We start from the raw sequence: 18,433 nt of genomic DNA on the forward strand, positions 1-18,433 counted from the left end.
GCTAGTGGTAAAGAACCCGCCTGCCAATGCAGGAGATGAAAGACATGCGGCTTCAATCCTTGGGTCGGGAAGATCCCCTGGAGGAGGGCATGGCAACCCACTCCAGTATTCTTGCCTGGAGAATCCCATGGACTGTAGCCCTGGCTACAGTCCATAGAGTCACAAAGAGTCAGGTAAGACTGAAGCAACTTAGCATGCACACATGCATAGCATATCTTTATGACCTCAGGTTGGGGAAACTGTAAATAAAAGCAAATAAAGGGAAAAAAATGATGCTTTATTTCACCAAAAATTTAAACTTCTAAATGAAAGAGACACAAAGATAAAAGAAAAGCAAAACACTGGGAGAAAATATTTGCAACAAACATAAAAAGGACTAAGATCTACATACATAAACGTCTTTAACAAGTGAATAAGAAAAGATAAAAAGAAAAAACTGGGCAAAGTATATGAACAGGCGTTTTGCAGAAGAGGAAATTCCAAGATGACCATTAAACACATAATGAAGCTCAGCCTCTCTGATAGCCGGTTGATGCTAACGAGGATAGCTGCTTTTTCCCAGCAGACTGGCAAAATTGAACAGTGATGAATCAACTGATGGGGAGGGAATGAGGAACTCAGATATATCGCTAATAGGAGCACAAAGCATCATAAGCACCTTGGAGGGCAATTGGCAGTGTTTGTTAAAACAGAAAACCCTGCTTCCAGGGAAACGTGAAAACATGTCTACAAGGAAGTTCATGGCAATACTGCTTAAGATGAAGAACTGGAGATGCTGAAATGTCCACCAGCGGGAGGATGGGCAAAATGTGGTATCAACATCTAATGGAATACTGCTCAGCAGAAGAAATGAATGAACTTACAGATACACTTGTACTTGGATAGATGTCAAAAACAGGGGAAGTGAAGAAAGCAAAATGCAAAGATAATTCACTTATTATGACATAATTTATATAAGAAAATCATTCAAATAACACCCGTGAGCTTGGGTTTTTGAAAGCTCCCTCTAATACCTGGAAAGACTTTCAGCATTTCCTCCCTCTCTTCCTCCCTTTCTCCCTCTTCCCCTCTCTTCCTCCTTTCCTCCCTTCCTCCCTTCCTTCAACCTTCTCTCTCTCCCTTCCTGTGACATGCTTGCTCTGTGCTGACAGGTGCTGGAGATGAGGCCAAGGCCCCAGGTTGTAATCCCTGCCATGCAAAGCATCCCACCATGACCCCCAAGCCTGCCCTAGACTAAGCACTCACTGCAGACCTCATGTCACATATCTCTTGGGGTCTGTGCCATGGACATGATCCTACGTCCTGCCAGTTTCCCAGGCTGTTGAGAGCTCTCCAGGAGGGCATGGATGAGCTGAACTTGTGTCTTCCAAAGTGCATCAGCTGACACCAGTGTCACCAGGGAGAGTGGCTGGCGCGTTAAGTTCCTTGCCTTCCTTTCCCACTGTCCTCCTCTGTCACCCCCTCCATGTTTCCTTCTTCATTTGCTTTAGTGCCTGGGAGCCAGAGTAGAGTGTGGGGGGAGAGGGCAGCCAAGTCTTTGGGTCCAGGAGATAATCTCTCCTTGCCTGGGCTTGGGCATTAATACCCTAAGGTGGTAGGTGGTCATAAGAGCAGGTGGACACCTTGTCACAAAAGCCAAACAGGTGCCAAGGACAGCAGCCATGATCATGTCCAGAGCCTCAGACAACCACAACAGGGCCCTGGAGAGAGGGTGGTGGCGGACAGACTAATTGGGCGTGACAGCAATCCTGTGAGGCCTATTAAGCATGGAGCTGTTAGGGTGGCTGGTGGAGGAACAGCCAGAGCTGGCCCAGCCACTGACCCCCACAGGGACACTTGGCTCTGAGGCCCAAGTTTGCCTGCCTGAAGGAAGGTCTATCAGCTGGGGCCGCCAGGTGCTGTCCCTGCCTGGCTGCCAGTCCCGCTGGGTAGTTCAGGGTGGCAGGGCTAGGCCCTTCTCTGTAAGTACATTCTAATACTTGCTGTGCTGCCTTAGGGGGTGTCTTTCCCTTCTCTGGGTCTTATTTCTACTAACTAAACTGTCAGCCCTTTCCACCCACTGTCTCTTCTGATTCTCAAAATACAAAAACAAAAACCCCACCTTGTAAGGCAGTGATTCCATGTGAACATACTAAGTTTCTTCAGTTGTATCCAACTCTTTGTGACCCTATGGACTGTAGCCCACCAGGCTCCTCTGTCCGTGGGATTCTCCGGGCAAGAATACTGGAGTGGGCTGCCATGCCCCCCTTTTCCATACAGTCCCTCTTTCAGATTTGGCTCATATATAACATATACCATTCAGGAAAACCCCACCAGATTCTAAGAGCTTATATTTAACAATCCTTTCATGCCTTCCTCTGTGTGTAAGACCAAGGTCACCCCTCCACATATCAGTTTACAAAGCCTGGCCCCACCCATTAGGCTGTATAGTGCTACCAGCAACCTTCCTATTATGACTGAGGAAACAGAGGCTAGAGAGAGACAGAGTCCTCAGTCCACTTAAATTCTCTAGGCTTCAGTTAGCTCACATCTAGAATGGGGAGGGGATACATGTTAGTACCTCCCCTGTAGCTTGATGTTTGGAAATAAACAGCATAATACATTTCTTAGTTCTTCAAAAAGTGTAAACAATAACATGGACCCAAATCTCACCTCAAATACTGTTAGGATTTTTTAATGCCAAGGCCAAAGACTCTGATCTCCCAACTGGGTTCCCAGTAAAGCAGTCCTGGAAATGATTCATGAGAGTCTCTGAAGACGGAACCACGGACAGCGTCCCCAGCTGCTGGGACGGAGCCAAACCCTCTCTTCAGTACCATGGACAGCACTCCACCATCCACCTCGAGGACAGGGCCGCCACATCGTGCACACCCTACATGGCCCAGTGCCAAGGTCAGTGGCAAAACCCCCTCTGCCCATGCTATGGTGGCATTGAAAGCCTCTTTTTTTTCTCAGCTAGTTACCTGTTTCTCTATTTTTAAGGCCAAGAACAGGCTACTTTTTTTTTTTTCCTGTCCTTACATGTAGTTATTTATTGCCATTGGCCTGTTTCCCTATTTTTCACCCAATGACTGAGGTACCTCAAGAAGGCTTTCTAGGGGTATTTGACTGGGAAAACCCATCTCCCTAGGCCAGGAGAGCCTCCCAAACCTTCTCTTTTTCTCACTCCTGGCCTCATTTCAGACACAAGTTAGTGATGGCCACTGGGCAGAGTGTCACAAGCCAAGAGTGGCAGCAAGGGCCAGGCCCATTGCCACCTCATCTCAAGGACTGGGCTCGCTGCCCTGTTCTCAAGATACTGAATAAAGAGGAAAAGCACTTCTGAGTAGAATAGATGCCTGTCCCCTCCCCCTTCCTCCCACATCATTCATCCCTGAGTCCATCTTTATTGGCTCCTTGCCCATTTGATGAGGGCTAGATTCCTGCTCTGCCCACCTCCATGTCTGACTTCACAGGCCACCTACATGGTCTCAGAGAAAGCATCATGAGCTGCTTCAGGCCCTTCTTCAAGGACCTGCAGGGCCTCCGTTAACCAGGGACCCCAGAAAAGCCAGCAATATCCTTCTAAGACAGCAGGAGGGGAAGATGAGGCCACAAAAGAATACCAGTGTCCTCCTCTGATAAACAGAAAGAAGTCCATCTCCTCAGAGCTGTGATAAAATAAGGCGGTGTGTCCAACACTGAGCATGGCATACAATAGGGGCTTAGTAAATTTCCATTCCTCTTCCCAAAAAGGAAGATATAACGATGGTAATAGTGAAAAAGTTGGCTTAAAGCTCAATATTCAGAAAACCAAGATAATGGCATCCAGTCCCATCACTTCATGGCAAATAGATGGGGAAACAGTGGAAACAGTGGCTGACTTTATTTTTCTGGGCTCCAAAATCACTGCAGATGGTGACTGCAGCCATGAAATTAAAAGACGCTTACTCCTTGGAAGGAAAGTTATGACCAACCTAGACAGCATATTGAAAAGCAGAGACATTACTTTGTCAACAAAGGTCCGTCTAGTTTTTTTCCAGTGGTCATGGTTTTTCCAGTGGTCATGTATGGATGTGAGAGTTGGACTATAAAGAAAGCTGAGCGCTGAAGAATTGATGCTTTTGAACTGTGGTGTTGGAGAAGACTCTTGAGAGTCCCTTGGACTGCAAGGAGATCCAACCAGTCCATCCTAAAGGAAATCAGTCTTGAATACTGATTGGAAGGACTGATGCTAAAGCTGAAGCTCCAATACTTTGGCCACCTGATGCGAAGAGCAGACTCATTTGAAAAGACCCTGATGCTGGGAAAGATTGAGGGCAGGAGGAGAAGGGGACGATGGAGGATGAGATGGTTGGATGGCATCACTGACTCAATGGACATGGGTTTGGCTGGACTCTGGGAGTTGGTGATAGACAGGGAGGCCTGGCATGGTGTGGTTCATGGGGTCGCAAAGAGTTGGACATGACTGAGCGACTGAACTAAACTAAACTGAATGAGGATCACTACTGATACTGAGTGCCTACTACATGCCAGGTGCTGGGTCAAGGTCTTCAGGGGCAGAGGAGGCAAGGATTATTAGACCAATTTTGTCAATAAGGAAATCAAGGCTCAAAGAGGTCAAGAAATAGGCCAAAGGTCACTCAACAGACCAAATGACAGAATCAGATTTTCACCCTCAAATTCCAGGCGGCTTCCCTATCTCCAGGAGCTCTCTGATAACTACAATCATACTTACTTCTCACCTGGGGGACCCAGCACAGCCTACTCGCTACTTGCTCATGTACAGTGCCAGAAGCTCCATGCCCAGCTACTTGGCAGTTATCAAGCTATTGGTCCCAGATAGTGGAGCAAGTGAGGATGGAGGCAGAGCCCATACCCCTTGCCCTCCCAGGAGAGTTCAGGGATCTCAGATGCAGGCCCCTCCCATCTCTCTCCTAAAGTGGCAAGCTGGCACTAGCCCACTTGCCTATGTAGTGCTTATACACCCAGCATCCCTGAGCTTCCACATACAGCCCCTCACACCTATCATACGGATGAGAACCCTGAGGCCCAGCAAGGGGCAGCACTTACTCCAGGATGCATGAACAGGACCCCAGACTCCTCCAGACTTCTGCTCCTGCCCCTAGACTGCAGGGTCAATGGGGGCAAGCGTCCAGCGCACTTGTTCACTCCTAGGTACCCAGCATCCACCTCAAGGCCTGGCCTGTAGCGATTTTCTGTGGAAATGGGTGATGGGTCACCCATTTTCTCTATATGGCCCAAGGGGCCATGCACACAGTAGGCCCTTAACGAATACTTCTGAAATGCTTTCATTCAGAATGCTTTATTGAGTTCTTAATGTATGCCAAGCACTGCTGTTGGTAGTGGGACCACAGCAGTTAAGAAAAAATAGATAGGAGTTCCCTGGTGGTCCAGTGGTTAAGAATCTTCCTGCTAATGCAGGGGACACGAGTTCAATCCCTGGTCCTGGAAGATGCCACAGGCCAAGGAGCAACCAAGCCCATGCACCACAGCTATTGAATCTGCACTCTAGAGCCTGGGAACTGCAACTTCCGAGCCTGCGTGCTGCAACTCCTGAAACCCTTGCTCCCTAGAACTCGTGTTCCGCAATAAGAGAAGCCACGGCAGTGAGAAGCCCATGCATCGCAACTAGAGACCAGCCCCGGCTTGCTGCGACTAGAGAAAGCCCGTGTGCAGCAGTGAAGACCCAGTGTAGCCAAAAATAATAAATAAATAGTTTTTGAATGGGAAAAAAGTCATAGGTAAATGGACATTCCAGTTCTCCTGTGACACCTATTGGATTAAATCTGCCTGCTTCCTTGTTCATTTTCCCCATTCATTTTGGGTACTAAAAGGGTAGGGACTGCCCCTATCACGTCTCCAAGACTGTATACGTGCCCAGAATACAATATATGCTTGCTGAATCAATGAATTGAGTAGTGCAGTATAATAAAGACAGCCACCATATACTGACAGGGTTCTCTATTTGGTGCTAAATATTAAACTTATTTAAAAACTTTTTTGACGTGGACCACTTTCAAAGTTGCTGTTGAATTTGTTACAGTACTGCTTCTGTTTTACATTTTGGTTTTTTGGCTAAGAGGCATGTGGGATCTTACCTATACAACCAGGGATTGAACCTGCACCCCCTGCAATGGAAGGCAAGCTCCTAACCAGTGGACTGCCAGGGAAGTCCCAGGTGCTAAATATTTTATACACACTAATATCTTCCCAACAGCTCCCATGAGGGGGCGCTTTGAAGTGGATGCTGCTAGCTATTTTGCTAGCCGTTTCTCCTCTTGCCTAATTGGCAGAAGTGCTCCGTCAGTGTTTATTCACTCCACCAGCTGCCCCTGAGGCAAGGATGGCCAGGTGACCACACTGATAAATGAGATGTAGGCAAAAGTCCACTGAGTAGGTCTTCTAGGAAACCTATTGTTTTCCTGATAAGAAGGGTAGACTCAGAAAGCATACAATCTTTATTTCCTTTGTTTTGCCTGGAATTCAGATACAATATCTGGAGGTGGAGCAGCCACTTTGCAGCCATGAGAACAAAAGACACACACCAAGGATGGCAGAGGCTTGGGCCCTTGATCGCTTGTTTTAAGTGCTATACTGGCCCTGGCCTGCTTCTAGGATCCTTGTTACATGAGAATAATCTCCTGGATGTTTGTATCACTGTTACTTTCTTTATTTCTTCTGTTAAACGTAGCCACATTCAATTCCAATTGATTCAGTATTATAACAAGTGAGGCTTAGAGAAGTCAAGAGATTTTCCCAAAGTCACATAGCAGGTAAACAGGTCTGGATTGGCCTCTAGGTCTAGTGTGAGTCAGTGCTTCAGCCTATGCCCACTCCCTCACCTGCGTGCTATCAGTCCCGGCCTGATACCCCACACCCAGCACCTGGCTCTCCTTTGACTGCTCTGGTGTCTGGCTTTAAGTTCCCTGATGTCTCCTCTCTTAACCGACTTCACCTGCCAGCTAAACACAAGGTTTGGATTCTCCCTTCAAAACTTGACCCTTCTGACTGCTTCTAGCAGTGCACACAGCAGGCTGTCAATCAGTCTTTGCAGGCACATTTCCTGGTTCCCAGCTCTTCCCCACCAGAATCCTATGCCTAGCACCAGAATGACCATCCTCAAGAGCAGTTCTGACTGCACCCAGCATTCAAGGCCCTGAGGATCTGGCTCCTCCCTAACATTTGCTCTTACTGTTCCCTCTGCCCCTGCCCCCATACCCTATATTTGCAGGTCAGCTCCAACTTCAGGTCACAGTGAGGCCCTCTCTGCCCACCTGCCTCAAGTAGGTACCCAACACCACCAGCCCGCACACCCTCCTCTCTCAGACGCTTGGTCAGTTTCAGCACACACAATCTTGTTAATTCGCTGTCTGCCATCTATACCCTCCCCCCGGACCCACCAGAACCAGAGCTTCTTGAGGGCAGGAAGCAGGCCCATCTTTTCCACCCGTCTCCCCATGCCTGGCACGAGGCCCAGTACTCGAGCTCAATCAGGAGGTGCTGAATGAAGCTCAGGCTAGCTTCCCACACCTTCCCGCCTCCTACGTTCTACTCCAGCCGAACAGCACTACTCAGGCTTCCTGAACCTTCCTATTGCTGCCGAGGCCCAGAGCCTCCCCTCAACTCTGCCTCCAGCCAGGCCTTCCTCTCCCTCCGTCAATCAAAATCAAGCTGTTATGTGTCTCGTGCCCTCAGGATGTTGCTTATAACTCAGCCCCAACAGAATTCAAACAGATAGGCATTCCAGACTCCAGGGTGTGAATGAAACTTTAGGACAGAGAGAGAGAGTGTGTGTGTGTGTGTGTGTGTGTCTGTGCATGCACGTGCACGTGCTGGAGTGTCTGGCCACCAACACTCTACCCTGGATATGGCAGCTTCTCTATGTTCCTTTTCTTGCAAGTCTGTCTCTGGTCACCTCTGTCTGAGCTCATTTTGAGATGCTGCAATATTTCCTAGGTAGCTACAGCTGTAAGAAAGGAGAAGAGAAAAACACCAGTGTTTACTAAGCCCCTACTATGCATCAGGCATTGTTCTAGATCAAATAATGATGATATGACAACGACGATGAAAGCTGCTAGTATTTGTAGAGCACTTTAGCATGAGCCTGACACCATCCTAAGGGCTTCTACTCAGATAGATGCTATTATTCCCATTTTACAGATGAATAAAAAGAGGTTCAGAGAAGTGGAGCCACATCTGCCCAAGGTCACAGACACACAAGTAGTCTTGAGTTCAGGTCTCTCTAATCTGAAACCTGCTTCTCTGTGAGGTTAAGTTGGGCGACGCCCAGGGGTCTTGGCATATAGGGAGGAGGCTTCCTCTTGAAAACTCTCGCTGCCTCTGAGCACAAAGCTGGAAGCCACCCTTCCTGACCAGGGGCTCTCCTGGGGGCACGGCCCAGCTGGTAAGACTTACCCTAATCTGCAAGGCTGTAGCACGGGGCTCTGGCCCCCAAGGAGCAGGCCGGAGGAGTCGTGGGGTAGACGGAAGTCAGTGAGCCGGGGCTCTGCTTCCTCGGAAAGGCTAAAGATTTTCCCAACAGCCAGGGCCAAATTTATCTGCCAATCCCCCGAAGAGCTGATTCCAGCGTCTGTCTGGAAATGTCAGCCCGTGTGGTTGGAGGAATGCAAGCAGAGTTTTCCTCTAAATAGCAGGAAGCATATGGGAGGCGGATGGCGCCCGCCACCCCAACCTGCCAATTCTCACTCAAGCAGGAGCTAAAAGGGGCCCAACAAGGGTCTGGAATTCCTACCAACCCTGAGGGGATGGGGGGAGGGGAGGAGCTGGAAACAGAGACAGTGGCAATGAGAAGGTCAGAAAGCGGATCCTGAAAGGTGGTCGGGCAGGACCACCTGACCCACACACTGCAAGTGGAGGTCCTCGGATGGAAGTGACACACCCAGGAATTTAGCGTAACATCAACAGCGGGGAAAACCACTCACAGAGCACTTGCTCTATGCCAAATCTGGGTTAAACACTTTATTTGGATGATTTCACTTAAACTTTGCAATCAACTCTAAGACAGGGCTGCTATTTCACTCCATATTATAGATCAGCAAACTGAGGCTCAGAGAAGAAAAAAACATGAACTCAAAGACTCTCTGAGCTAGAACGGACCTTTTAGATTCTCAGCAGAATTACAAATACTCTACAGACTTCTTGGTCAAGTTGTGATGCAGCTGATGCTTGAATACTCCCATTGACAGGGAGCTCACTATCGTCTGAGTTAGCCCATCTACAGAGAATTCTTTGTATCCAAAATATTTCCTAACCTTAGCTGAAATCTCCTTTCCTGGACCTTTTTCCCTGGGTCTGAGTGCCAGACCCTGCCCCTGTCTTCCCTCACAGAGACAGAAAGGCAGGGAGCAAGGCCCCCTCAGGGTCTCTGGATTCCCTTCTGCAGGTGACACACCCAAGTTCCCTTGGCCATCTCTGCACCCCTGACCATGATAACCAGAGCAGCCCCCAGTCACCAGCACTTAATGTGTGCCGGGTACTGTACAAAGCCTACCCACTCCCAAATCCTCCTCTGACCCTCCCCCCAATTCCTGGGGAGGGACTACCATCAGCCCATTTTACAGAGAAGCAAAATGATGCTATGCTTCATGGGAGGAAGAGACTTGTCTCCAACATTCAGTGGGGACATGGGGACCCTGGAGGTCTCACCGGGTTGCTCCTCTAAGTCTCACAAAAGTGGAAGAGGTTCCTACTGGTCCCACCTGGGGACCATCTCACTGACACTGAGCCAGTCTTTGCCAGGATTCTCCTCCACACTGGTCCACAGTGGCCCCAAGCCCCACAGCCCCCTCCTCCCAGGACTGAAGTGAATTCCCCCTCCCATTCTGCAGCACCTGCTAAGTCCCCAAGTCCTGTTCAGTCTCCCTGCTAACCGCCCCTCTGAGCCATTGCCATGGTCCTGCCCTGCCTCACTGTCACCAGCTCAATGTGCAAGTTTTTCTAACACTCAAACTGCCCTGCCCTTGGCTCCCTTCTACTCCAAGGATCAAATGCAACCCCCCTGGCCCAACAGCTGAAGCCTTCCTTCCTGGGACGACATCTCCAACCCTCACGCCCGGTGGCCTAAGAGTTTAGCAAGAAGTTTAGCAGGTCTGCAAAGACCTTGCCTTTTCCTTTACTTGGTTCAACCTGCTGCTGAGTCACTTCAGTTGTGTCCGACTCTGCGACCCCATTGACGGCAGCCCACCAGGATGCCCCGTCCCTGGGATTCTCCAGGCAAGAACACTGGAGTGGATTGCCATTTCCTTCTCCAATGCATGAAAGTGAAAAGTAAAAGTGAAGTCGCTCAGTTGTGTCTGACCCTCAGCGACCCCATGGACTGCAGCCTTCCAGGCTCCTCCGTCCATGGGATTTTCCAGGCAAGAGTGCTGGAGTGGGGTGCCATTGGTTCAACCTGCTCAGTTGTTTCTCCTGAAGAACCCCTATGCATCCTTCAAGACTCTGCTCAGAGGGACAGAATCAGCGCTCTCGCCCCAGACACCCCCAAGTGATTGGCACCTCCCTCTGATCTGCCATGTGTGGCCTGCCATCCGTGAAGGAGGCATCGCTGTCCCCAGCTGAACTGTGAATTCCCCCTGGGCAGGGGCTGCCCTAATGCACTGGTGTAGCCTGGTGTCTAGTACAGCGCCTGGTACAAGGCAGGTGCTAACAAATGTCTGAGTGTGAGAAGAAATGATCAAATGGGGACCGTGGGGCACAATGAAGTATTAGAGATGACCCATAAAATATGGTTCATGCGTGTCACAGCTCTGATGTATCAGAAACAATAAATGCTGCTGCCACAATAAACAGACACACAAAAAAGTGTGACTAATGAAGACTTTGCTGGCTGCCTCTGAATTTAGAAGGGTATCGGGACAATCTGGGATGGTTGGAACTTCCAAAAAAAAAGCTGTTCAAGTAGATGAAGTAACTGGGGCTCACTGAAGGATGGAAGGAAGGCCATGGAGGTGGCAGGTGTGAAAGAGACTGGGTCCACGTCCCAGACTTGCCTCTAACTTGCTCTGTATTGTTGTATGGGTGGCTGGGCCTCTCTCAGCCTCGGTTTCTTGTATGTAAAATGCAAAGAGGGGTTTGGAGAACTGCTGAGGCAGATGTTTGTCCTCAACGCTCCTCTGCGATTGGACTGATGTGACACTGTCTGCCTGCCCCTCTCCATTCAAGCTGCCAGCAGAGTGTGCAGACGCTCAGGGCTCCTCGGCTTTAGAACCCTCTGGCCTGAAAATGCTGTGGTTTTTCCAATAGTCATGTATGGATGTGAGAGGCGGACCATAAAGAAAGCTGAGCGCCGAAGAATTAAACTGTGATGTTGGAGAAGACTCTTGAGAGTCCCTTGGACTGCAAGGAGATCCAACCAGTTAGTCCTAAAGGAAATCAGTCCTGAATATTCATTGGAAGGACTGATGCTGAAGCTGAAGCTCCAATACTTTGGTCACCTGATGTGAAGATCTGACTCCTTGGAAAAGACCCTGATGCTGGAAAAGACTGAAGGCAGGAGGAGAAGGGGATGACAGAGGATGAGATGGTTGGATGACAACACCAACTCGATGAACATGAGTTTGAGCAAGCTCCGGGAGTTGGTGATGGACAGGGAAGCCTGGCGTGCTGTAGTCCATGGGGTTGCAAAGAGTCGGACACGACTGCATGAACTAACTAGAGTCTGAAAATATAGGTCCCTGGCAGCCCTCCCAGCAGGTCATTCAGGAGACAGACCTCAGCGCAGGTGGATGGGCAGTGTTCTGGGTATGCCTCAGGCAATGGCAGAACTGTGGACTTGATCCAGTGTGGGAGATGTTTAACTGGAGGTAGAGGGAACAGGGGCTTCCCAGGTGGCTCAGATGGTAAAGAATCCTCCTGCTAATGCAGGAGACCCTGATTTGATCCCTGGGTCGAGAAGACCCCCTGGAGAAGGGCATGACTACCCACTCCAGTATTCTTGTTTGGAGAATTCCATGGACCGGGGACCCTGGTGGGCTACAGTCCATAGGGTTGCAAAAAGTCAGACATGACTGAGCGACTAACATTTTCACACTTCAGAGGAAACAGAGAATGAGCTCCCCATCTCTGGGGGCATGCAAGCAGTGACTGGATACATTGGGACAGGAATAGAGGGTGACCCAGGGTGGGGAGGAATTCAGACCAATAATCTAAGCCCCCCCTTAAGGGGCCACTGGGTCTCTTCTCTCTTTCCCCACATGGAGCCTCGACCTGACCCCTTTGAGGCTGTGCTCTCAGCAACAGCCAGACTGAACTTGCTCACATTTCCCTCTTCCCATGACATCCCTCCAAGGCTCCCCATCACCTTTAGGATCAAGTTCAAGCTCTTATCCTGGCATTCAAGGCCCGTGTGATCCAGGCCTGCTGCTGTTCGTCCAGTTGTTGTTCTCCTACAACACAGGCCTCCAGGGGCCTCACGCCCTGTAACTCATGGCCTTGGACACATTGTTTTGTCCACCTACAGTGTTCTTCCTGTACTCCTGGCTATTCAGCTTAGGTGTCACCTCCTCCAGGAAGTCTTCCTTGCTCCCATGCTAGGCATCATGTTCTCTCAGCCCCAGTTCACACACCCACGTTACAGGCGAATCATCTGTGGGCTCCTCTCACTCCTCCAAAGACTGCAAGAACTTAGGAGGCCAGGACAGCTCCTCTCCTGGCCCAGAGTGACTCTGACACAAAGCCAGTCGAGGTCTCCTGAACTGAACTGCTGCTTTAGAGATTCTGATGTTCTGATTCCAAAAGAGGCCCCTCAGGGAGATTAGGACTACTTTTAATAGCTACACTTTTTTTTTTCCCCTGATTATGAAAGTCACACATCTTGGGAATTTAGGTAAGTACAGGAGGGGGAATTTGCTGTGTTTAGCTATTGCTGGGTCTACTTCCCAGGTGGCGCTAGTGGTAAAGAACCTGCCTGACAATGCAAGAGAGGCAGGAGATGTGGGTTCGATCCCTGGGTAGGGATGGTCCCTGGAGGAGGGCATGTCAATCCATTCCAGTATTCTTGCCTAGAGAATCTCATGGACAGAGGAGCCTGGTGGGCTACAGTCCATAGGGTCGCCAAGAGTCAGACACGACTGAAGCAACTTAGCACACACGCACGGGTCTACTTCAGGATCAGCCTTTGGGGAAGCTTCCCCATTCTCCACTGATAAAGTTCTAGTATCAATTCCCTCTCCAGCTGGGGGGTGGTGGTGCGTAGGCCCAGGATGCCAGTCAGAGGACTTGACTGAGGAATGGGAACATCCACAAACAAGACTGATCAACACTAAGACTCAGTTCTGGGACTTGTGTCTGAGCTATCTCGGAAGAAGTCTTGCATGCTCCTCTGGACAGGCATCTTATTACCCATACAAGAAAGACCTATAAGAACATAGGAACAACTCAGAGGGAGCAGACTTGAGACACGGTGACTAAAAATCAGGTCCAGTGGTTAAGTCTTCAAGCTTCCACTGCAGGGGGCACAGGTTCGCTTTCTGGTCAGGGAACTAAGATCCCTCAAGTCACATGGCATGGCCAAAAAAATAAAAAAGTTTAAAATAAATAAATAAACCAGCAGTAAAAAAAAAAAAAAAAAAATTGGGTCCTAGTGACAAGGTTTGAACCCCTGAGACCAGCTGAGCCTGAAGTTGGACTTGCCTCTGGACTTCACATTCACAAATCAATAAATTCCATTTTTGTTTAAACCCAGTTTGGGTTGGGTTTTCTATCACTTGTACCTACAGAGTACTCGAGTGATACAAGCAAAAATAAAAATAGAATTTGCCTCTATTTCACCATTCAGAGGAAACCACTATCAACAGTGAAATGGTTGTCCTTCTGGGCAGGAGCATGCATATATTGATATTTCTTAACAAAAATGAGATCATATGACATACACCATTTTATAATCTCCTATTTTTCCTTCAACAATGCACCGTGGACATGTTTCCATGTCAACAAGTATAGATCTAAGGCATTGTCTTCACTGCCACTGAGAACACTATTGTCTGGCTGGACCGTAATTTATTTAACTATCTCTTGCTGATAGATGATTGGGTGGTTTCTAATTTATCACTGTCTTCAGGAAAGGTGCAGTGAGCTTACTTGCAAAACGCATATGCTTGCTCTTGCTGGATTATTTATGACTAAGATTCCGTGATTTCGAGAGTTTGACTTCACCAGTGTAAGTTTCTCTGCTTGAGATTTCAGATTCCCTGAGTGTCTGGAAGGTAGCATCTGTCTTCCCAGGCAGGATAAATGGTTATCAAAAAAGCAAATCCAGGGCATCTCCATTGAGAGTGTCTCTGGCGAGAGACTTCCCTGCTGGCACAGTGGATAAGAATCCATTAGCCAAATGCAGGGGACTTGGGTTTGATCCCTGGTCCGGGAAGATTCCATATGCCTTGGGGCAACTAAGCCCATTCACCACAAGTACCGAAGCCCTCCCCAGAGCTGGTGCTCTGCAATGAAAGAAGCCTGTGCACCGCAACTAGAGAGTAGCCTTCACTCACCGCAACTAGAGAGCCCGCACAGCAATGAAGACCCAGAGCAGCCAAAACTAAATAAATAAATAAAATTACATTAAAAAGAGATGTAAATGTGAAAAACAAACTTAAAAAAAAGTGTCTCTGGCGAGAGTGCTTATTGGCAGACCCAAGTGAGTCGGTGACGATGTAGTTGGGGAGCGGGGGTCCAAGGTGCTGCTGGCTTGCGGTCCAGCCAGCCATGAGCAGCCTTTTGAGCTGTGTGCCTCCCTGCGCCTCATCCCCGACCTGGGTCTGTCTCTCAGTAACTGAGGGGAAGGGCGAATGCGGGGACCAGCCAGCACCGAGGGTCCCGGTAGGATGTGATGAGCAGATGAGCACACAGGAGGTAGCTATCACCTCTGGAGGTCACAGTGGGAAAAGCAGCGGCCACCAGGGATCCAGCAGTGGGACTGTTCCAGACTTCTAGTTCTCCATAGTTCGCTGAGGCCCCACAATCCCCGTCTGATGCCATTATGCAGGCATCCTACCCCATTCATCTTTATAATGTCACCATTCATTTCCTTCAGCACAATGATGGAGTCTCTGCTTATTCAGTTAATTTGTTTGGGTGTCTGTATAATATCTGTCCCTCCCTAAAGCTGAGCGCTCTGCGCGGGTCACAGACTAGCAGGGACTAGTCCTCAATAAGGGCTTCCCAGGCGGTGCTAGTGGTAAAGAACCCGCCTGCCAATTCAGAAGACATAAGAGATGTGGGATCGATCCCTGGGTCAGGAAGATCGCTTGGAAGAGAGCACGGCAGTTCACTCCAGTATTCTTGCCTGGAGAATCCCATGGACAGAGGAACCTGGTGGGCTAAGGTCCATAGGGTGGCAAAGAGTCGGACACGACTGAAACAACTTAGCACAACACAGCACAGCACTCCATAAATGTCCCGGGAATAAAGAAATCTCACTGGGGCTGGCGCCCTGTCTGTAGAGCAGGCGTCTCTGCTTCTGGGCTTGGAGACACCTTCTGCCATGCCACCCTCTGGACCACATCCCCAGCGCCAGTTTGGGGACCCACAGATCTGCCTTAGAACTTGATTCTGTCTATGGGTTGCTTGGAGCTTCTGTGTCAGGTGCCTGCCCTGCTGGGACCCCCTGCCCCGAGTGGCGCTTACTGTACCCACAGGACACTGGGCCCTGCAGATGGCCAAGCTGATGGAGCAGCTCCACCCCTCACTGGCGGTGTGGACTTGGACCAGTCATCTCCTCTCTGGAAGCCTCAGTCCCCTTATCTGTAAAATGGGGTGAATTCCACTAATCTCTCGGGGTTGTTCCAAAGATGAAAGGAGACAACGGATGTGCCTAGCACACAGTGGGTCCTCAGGAAATGCCACTTCTGCACTACGTGCAGTTAGTTCAGAGGTGGAATCTGATTCTGTCTAACCTGGATGACCTGCTTTTACCTTCAATGATTCCCAGGTGAGCCCTAACCTCCTCCCTTAGTTTGTTCCTAGGGAGACCCACTCTTACCTGTCAACGCTAATCATTTTTTTTAATTTGTTTTGTTTTGGGCTGCACTGGGTCTTAGTTGTGGCACGTGGGATCTTTTCTCACAGCGCATAGGCTCCACAGCTCCTGGGCTCAGCGATTGAGGCGTGGGGCTTAGTCACCCTGTGGGCATGTAGGACCTTAGTTCTCTGGCCAGGGATCGAACCTGCATCCCCTCCATTGCCAGGTGGATTCTTAACCATTGGACCACCAGGGAAATCTCTGTCAACACTTATTCACTGGTTAAGTGCTCTGCTTTGACCCCTTGTCAGACTCAGATACCTCCCGTGTTGCCTACAACACAGACACCCATCTGGTGTCCTAAGGCTTAAGAATATAATGGTGTCGATGCATGTCTGAGGGACAAGTGTAGGAAGCCCTGCCCTTTGGGGGCAACTTACTAGCCCTCAATTTCAAACACGGGACAGTGATATGGGGCTGAGTCCGTCTGTCCTGTGTCTCATCCCATTTCTCCCAATTGAGGGCCCTTTGATTATATAATAAATAACACTATACTTCTCAAAGCCTCACTTTCCTCCTCTGTAAAATGGGTAGAATCATAGAATCTGTGAGAATTTCATGAAATAAGGTAAATGCTTTGCAAAGAGCCAGGCTTTAGTAAGTGCTCAGGAAGTATTAACCATTATGGTTGTAATTGCTTTTTACCCGTTATATTGTGAAATCTAATTCACAGAGAAAAGCACACAAAACAAATGTTTACTGTAATAAATGATCACAAAACCACCTGGGTCAGTGACTAGAACACTGCTTGCCCCTAAGAAACCCCTCCTGCCCCACTCTTAATTCTTATATCCTCTTTTCTTCATAAATTTAATCCCTTTCTAGATTTTTATGATCCTGCTACAATTATTCATAATAATGGGCAAATGAAAAAAGAACGCATGGCTGCCCCATCCGCACCCAGCCAGGCTCCTGGACCCCTGGCCGCCTCCGCCCTGGGCACGGAGACTCCCCATCCATTTCCCAACTCTAGCTTTGGCTGGTCTTTAAATAACCAGCTTGTTAGCAAAATAGCAGCAGTAACACCTCCCTCGCTGCCACCCAGGCCTCCATCTTTCAGCGCAGTGTTGACGGCTGTGCTCCCGGCTCATGCCAAGGAATCCCGTTCTCCGTCACTGGGCCACACATGCCAGGGGCTGCCAGCTACGCTGTGTTCTTGGCGGCCAAGATCCTGCCCCCCTGGCTGGGCCCAGCCGGTGGGGGAGGGGGCAAGTCAGCACAGAGTGGCAGTAATTTGAGGGAAGGACTAGAAGGTTGCCAGATGAGTCCTCTCCCCCAGGTCCATGGCTCAGTCTCCCCATCAAACTCCCACAGGGTCACCAGGAGCTTAACTGAGATGATGAAGACAATGAAGCATTAGCACAACACCACCATGTCCGTGCTCAGTCACTCAGTCATGTTTGACTCTTTGTGATCCCCATGGACTGTAGCTCGCCAGGCTCCTCCATCCATGGAATTCTCCAGGCAGTACTGGAGTGGGCTGCCATCTCCTCCTCCAGGGGTCTTCCTGACCCAGGGATCAAACCTGCATCTCCTGTGTCTCCTTGCATTGGCAGGCAGATTCTTTACCACTGAGCCACCCGGGAAGCCCAGCACAACGCCCGGCACATAATAACTGCTCATGAAACGCCCTGCTGTCATTCAGGCTGCACCTGTCACATACTTAGTCCCTGGGGAGGGCATGCAGGACCCTGGGCACCACCAGGAGTATCTGCGAAGGATTAAATCCCACAGACACAGCTCTCAGACCAGGTGGCCTTAGGACATTTTTTTCCTGCGACAGCTTCTCAACCAAATGCAAAAGCTGTCTATGGTCACTACAACAGCCTGGCCAGATCGGTGGAGCTGGGTTGGGGGTTAGCAAATTAATAGGGTCCTTTACATGGTCATTAGTACTAAGTGGGCATCACACAAGTGTGTGGCTCTTGTTCCTGAAGAAGCACTTCTACAAGCGTTATCCACAGCAAACTTCCCAGCTTTTTATTAGCCTATGATATTTGCCTATTATCCATATTTATGAGTCTTTTCCCTTCTCATAACCATTCCATTAAGGAGGTTGATCAATTGTTGGCAGATGAGAGAATGAGGACCAGAGGGGCTGGCTGCCCTGCTGAAGGTTTGAGCGGACCGCCAGCTCTTTGGGGTCGGCAGGGACCAGTGGCTGCCCAAACGCCAGTGGGCTCTTGGGTCCCACTCGGGTCTGGGTGGAGGGAGGTAAGAGCGTCTTCCCTCCTCTCTGTCGCTCCTTCCTCCCACGAAGACATGAAGATTTACTGTCTACCCACTCTGTGCCAGGCCCAGCTGCTGACTGTCCGGTGGGAAAGGAAGCGATTGTTCCCAACCCTTGAGTTGCTGAGACCAGACAAGGAAATCGATCGTGAACCAACGACCCCATGT

At 49.5% G+C, this 18,433-nt stretch overlaps 1 protein-coding gene across 5 annotated transcripts in view; it reads right to left on the bottom strand.

The window, feature by feature from the left end:
- Positions 1-18,433, bottom strand: part of DLGAP4 (DLG associated protein 4) — a 143,879-nt gene that overhangs the window by 124,429 nt on the left and 1,017 nt on the right. The window lies entirely within an intron of this gene.

The sequence above is a fragment of the Bubalus bubalis genome, chromosome 14 (genome assembly GCF_019923935.1).
Source record: "Bubalus bubalis isolate 160015118507 breed Murrah chromosome 14, NDDB_SH_1, whole genome shotgun sequence".
In the NCBI taxonomy this organism is placed as follows: domain Eukaryota; kingdom Metazoa; phylum Chordata; class Mammalia; order Artiodactyla; family Bovidae; genus Bubalus; species Bubalus bubalis.